The sequence below is a fragment of the Austrofundulus limnaeus genome, unplaced genomic scaffold (genome assembly GCF_001266775.1).
Source record: "Austrofundulus limnaeus strain Quisiro unplaced genomic scaffold, Austrofundulus_limnaeus-1.0 Scaffold193, whole genome shotgun sequence".
NCBI classification, from domain to species: domain Eukaryota; kingdom Metazoa; phylum Chordata; class Actinopteri; order Cyprinodontiformes; family Rivulidae; genus Austrofundulus; species Austrofundulus limnaeus.
Window position 1 is genome coordinate 732,279 of NW_013952595.1, and position 6,116 is coordinate 738,394.

A 6,116-nucleotide genomic window follows, 5' to 3' on the forward strand; every position below is an offset into this window, starting at 1 on the left:
CACACACACACACACACACACACACACACACACACACACACGCACACACAAACACACACACACACACACACTTAGGTGTCAATGGAAGATTGAGAGGAGTGTGTCCTCTTTACACCACCGTATGTCAAGACATTCTGCCAAATGCCAAAGAATCCGATTTCTTAGTTTAATCCAGTGTCTTCTCTTGTTTGCCAAACATGCAACATGGAGGTCAAACTGCAGTGAGAAACTGAGAAGGAGCATGTCCTTCACTTGCAACTCTTTTATCTGATTTTGCTTTTAAAACAAAGGCTCATAGTACATAAGGCTGTGAGAAACAGACAATATATTTTTATACTTAGGTGCATAAAGTATGTATGTAAATTTTAGGTAATACCTTAATTGTTTTAGGAATGACTATTATGGCTTTTTATGTATGTTGGCATATTTTCTCTATCAATTCAATATAATAAGTGATTTGCACCTAAAGCCTGTTAAGTGTGATTGTACATAAAATACATCTATAAAGTTATAGCTGAAATGTTCTCCTCTGCAGACTGACAAGTGTTAAGCTTCTCTTAGATTAGGAGATTACAGCTTCTAAATCCCAGCTCTGCCTGTATGTGCATCTACTTAAGAAAGCTTTACCTCACTGTAAAATCCCTGGGTTATTAGAAGTAACACATCCTGCTGCTCCAACAGGGTTGTACCCTCTGATTTCTCTCTAGTAGCAAATAAAACACCTCCTTTAACAGGCATTGCTCGTGTTTCTTTTGATTTCATCTTCAGGTGAGGCAGAGGAGGACAACTCCTCCCAGTGGACAATAGGATGCAATGAAGAGAGATGGATCTGGTCTGGCTTAATTTCCTGGATCTATCAGCAGACTGTTGGTTGTTTTTTAATCACTCTTTTGTACCAATAGGCACATTCAAAAGTGTGGTGATGTCTTTATTTAGAAATCCTTAAATCCCACTGAACCAAATTAGGCCTGGATTTAACAATCATAGCCTGTCAAACCTCATTCAAGTTTTAAAACCAGGAAACAAAACAAAGAACCGAACTCTGATGACGCTTGACTCATCAAAATATTTTAAAGAAGCAAATGTTTAATCATTAGAGACCAGTTACGGATGTGGGATTTGTTAAATTCTTGTAAGTGAAAACAATTATAGTCTCATCAACTCATTTTAGGAATATAAATATTTTGGCTGAAAACACTAAGATCTTTTATAGAAAAGTAGAAAATCATGCTTAATTGCAGCCATATTGTTCTTCACATTAATTCTGCCTCTTTTACGTTGTTTCAGCAAATTTTCTTCTTAGAGTGATGATCATATTGTTACACTTCTACCTCTTCATCAGAACCGTGTTTGTCTCTGAATAACTTAACCTCTTCAAAGGCTAATCGGACTTAGCGCCTTCCTCAGGGGTCACTTCTAAGCCACCTTTCTTTTCTCTATCAAGAAGCTCTTTCTCTGCAAGTTTACTTAGGTTTGTTACCATTTTTCCATTCAGTCAGATAAAATCCACAGCTCCCAGAGGCCTTGGAATTCTTAGAGCTTTAATCTACTAAACACCTAAAATAGAAAATTGTCATCTTTTTGAATGATGTACAAAAGCTTATATGCATATTTATTTACTCCAGCCTTAATACTGTAATGCACTTTATTCAGGTAGCAGATGTCAACATTCTGCAGTTAAATTACATTCCTGTGTCTGACAGCAATGTTTTGAACCAAATAAAGGCCACAAAGGGAGCACCAACAAAAACCTTTGACTGTGCATACCATGTTCAAAGATATGTTATCTGATTATTTTTAGCATCCTTGGTGATCATACGTAACTGCAATGAATTAGTACCGTGGTTCTGAAGAAGCTGGACAAGATGAAGCTGAAGAATGGAGAACTGAAATGGACCGAACTATAAACCTTGAGGTACACCACATTTTAACGGAGACTTTCGAGATGATTGATTATTGAGAATGACAGTAAAGGCGTTGCTTGACAAAAACAAAACAAAAAAAAAAAAAACATAATACATTCAGAACCAAGCTCTTGAGTGTGACTCATGACTCTAAGTCATATATTTATTTTTTGTGAACATTTGTATTGCTGCCTTTTAAAACCCAAACAAAAAGAAAAACAATATAATACCTCCAAAAACAAAATGAGGCTTGTACAGTTGAGTGTATGAATAATTAATACAAAGGATTTTAAGGCTTACAATTTCATTTTGGACTAAAAATATATATATATTTTCTTTTGAATGCAAACAGATGAGGTAGTTTGAGAACCATTGTATTTCATTTACGAAGCACTTTCTCCTTTTTATCAGTAAAAGGCATTGTATAAATAATTATCTACTTACTATATTAATGTAGTCAACTCTCCCTCTGCATATTTGCTAGTAATTCATTCAAAGTTAAGTTGTTTCTGTTGTTTTGTGTTCTTGTAGGCACTGAATATTGTGCAAGCTCTGAAAATGCACAGTAACATTATTGGTCCCTATTCTTCATTGCGGTGCATTGTAACAAACTAAACAAACGCTTAATTTCAATTATTACTAATAATTAATTACTACTACTACTACTACTACTACTACTACTACTACTACTACTACTACTAATACTACTAATACTACTACTACTACTACTACTACTACTACTAATAATAATAATAATAATAATAAAAATAATAATAATAACAATGCTTACTCATATATACATACACATGCATCACTGTCATATATTACAGAACTACAGGAGTTAGACAATTAAACTGAAACACCTGGTTTTAGACCGCAACATTCTTTTCAGACAGCATCGTCTTGCGTCCACAGTTAATCCGGTTGGATGTGGTTTGTCCTTCTTGGTGGTATGCTAACATTACCCTGGATACTGTGGCTCTTGATATATCAGACTTGACTAAGACCTGCTGTCTTGGTCAAGTCTTGGTCACAGATGCGCCAGCAAGACGTGCACCAACAACTTGTCCTCTTTTGAACTCTGGTATGTCACACATGATGTTGTGTGCATTGCAATATTTTGAGCAAAACTGTGCTCTTACCCTGCTAATTGAACCTTCACACTCTGCTCTTACTGGTGCAATGAGTAATTAATGAAGATTGGCCACCAGGCTGGTCCAATTTAGCCACGAAACCTCCCACACTAAAATGATAGGTGTTTCTATTTCATTGTCTACCCCCTGACCATTAAAAGTTTGTTTAAATTTGCTTGGTGGGCCAGATAAAAAGTTTCTGAGGACCTTATATGGCCTGGAGGAGAGAGATGCCCCACTCTTGTTCTGAACAATGTGAGAGAATGCTGGGGTTGATGCATCACTAAAGTAAAATAAACAAACAAAAATGAAAGGAAACTGTTTTGTTTCATTCATCAGTGCCTAGCAGTAGGTCCATAAACCCTTTCAACGAACTGTTGACGGGACTAAAAAGTGGTTTTAAAACAGACTGGATGCTAAGAATAGTAGAGAGTGATCATAGATATGGCAAAAAAAGTACAATTTTTAGAGGTGAACAGTGAAAGCAATAATTGATGATGGATACTCTAACGCAGTGGTTCCCAAACTTTTCAGCTTTTGACCTTCAAAATACCAGCAGCAGAGACCTGAGCCCCCAACTGTTGTTGGATCATAAACATTGTTTTCACATCAAAAAAAATAAGAGCATAGGAACAATATTCATTATGCTATTTCTGGCCATTTTGAGTACACTAACCTTACTCATTTGTAACAATAAAGGCAAGCAAGAAAATGTTGTTAGTTGTTTTTTTATAATATAATTAATTCAGAAAATCTTTTCAGGACCCCACCTTGATATTTTGGGACCCCGTTGTGCGACCGCAACTTTGGGAACCACTGCTCTATGGCGTGTTATCCTCTTTTGGCTACTTTACCCTCATCATTTGAAATATAAACTGATTTTACTTCATGGTTTTCAAATAGGTTCAGCCTGGATGAGACGTTTCCCAAACGGGGACAGTCTTTGCAATTGCTTAAAGGGTGAAAAACCCAATAAAACCAAAATAAAACAGTCACATTCCCATTCATAACTGCAAGTGTGTCTTGTTGTGGAAAATAGAGATAGTCAGTGTTGCAGAATAATTAATCCAGGACTGGAATTTGGATCAGAACTGCCTGCAGAAAACATGTGCTTTTAGTTCACACAGTTCAGTGTCATTATACCAAAAGAACCAGACTGAACACTTATACTGCAGAGTCCTATAAAAGTTAGGTAAGAGCTTTTAATAGGCTGTGCAGTATATTTATTTTATACCACAGACATTTTGCAGAGACACAGATACCCTATGGTTCACTGTTGATGCTGTAAATTAGAAGGTACTGGGGAGATTCCTTTGCCATTTACAATTTATAGACTTTGCTGTAAAAAGTGGACCTGAAGGACAAAACTCGCCTTTTATTTCGCATGATTCAACTTACTTTACTTATAATTGGGTTGGAGGGGTACTGTAGGCTGATAATTACTCCAAATGGGATAAATATTTGGTGAAATGATGAAAATATTTCCGCACCTAAAAGGTTAAATACACAAGCACCATTGTATCTTAATACTAGCTGCGTATCCATTGCAAATGTGCGCAAAACTTTGTTGATATTCTGGTAATGTCGAAAAACACAGTTTCGCAATTGCAGTGTTTCCATTAAGTAAGAAATGCTATTAAATTCACGTGTGAATCTGTTTGTTCTTGCAATAAGTCTTTACAAACATGGCGGCAACGGATGTAAACACTTACATGAGATATTCTGCTACGACGACACTAGCGCTCATCATCAGCCATCAGAGGAGAGATCAGCGTCTTATGAAGGCTTTTGAGCGACAAGCCCCTTGTACTTGGGAGCGGCTACGTATGCAATGTTTTTGGACAATTGTAGTCAGTGATTTTACCACTTCTACTTCCTTTTGCCTTCTTCTTCGTCATCTTTTTCGCCAGTAGAATCATCCGGTTGTTGATCACGTGACTCCTKTGATGTGGAAAAAAGTGTTTTCATTGCAGTTTTGTTAAATACACCAATTTTGATATGGCTGAAAAACCACCACATCCTAGCGCAAAACCATTTTGTCGAAAAACGTGTCTATTCAAAATTGGCGTGTTTCCAATAAGCAAATTTATTTTTGCAATACTAATTTGTACATTTTTTATGGTCAACGGAAGAGCAGGTTCTGAAGGAGTAAAACAAAGCTTGTACGTAATTACGAAAAAAAAAAGAGAAACAAAAAGACAAAAAGAGTACTCAGCTGTCAGGGTTGTCTTCTCAGTTTAGATGTGAGACAGACCTTTACCTTTTATATGTTCCTTTTCTAAAATTCAAGACCTAGTAATATGAGAATAAAGTTATAGTATTACGAAAATAAAGTTGCATGAGAATAAAGTGATGTAATGTACAGGAATAAAGTCATTGTAATATGAGAATAAAGTTGTATGAGAATAAAGTTGAAATATGAGAAAAAATCATAATATTATAATAAAGCTGAAACTTTAAAAGAATAATGTCATACAAGAAAGAAGTCAGTACTAGAGTAAAGTTATGTAATGTACAAGAATTAAGTCGCTATTAAAAGAATAAAGTTGAATGAGAATAAAATTGAAATATAATGAGAAAAAATTCACAATATTATGAAAATAAAGATGAAACTTTAAGAGAATAAAGTCGCACAAGAATAAAGTCAGTATTACGAGAATAAAGTTGAATGAGAATAAAATTGAAATATAATGAGAAAAAATTCACAATATTATGAAAATAAAGATGAAACTTTAAGAGAATAAAGTCGCACAAGAATAAAGTCAGTATTACGAGAATAAAGTTGAAAAATGAGAAAAGTCATAATACAGTATTATGAGAATAAAGTTGTACAAGAATAAAGTCAGTATTACGAGAATAAAGTTGAAAAATGAGAAAAGTCATAATACAGTATTACGAGAATAAAGTTGTACAAGAATAAAGTCAGTATTACAAGAGCAAAGTTATGTAATGTACAATAATAAAATCACAATATTATAAGTATAAAGTTGTATGAGAATAAAGTCATAGTATTATGAAAATAAAGTTGTATAATAATAAAGTCAGTATTACAAGAGCAAAGTTATGTAATGTACAATAA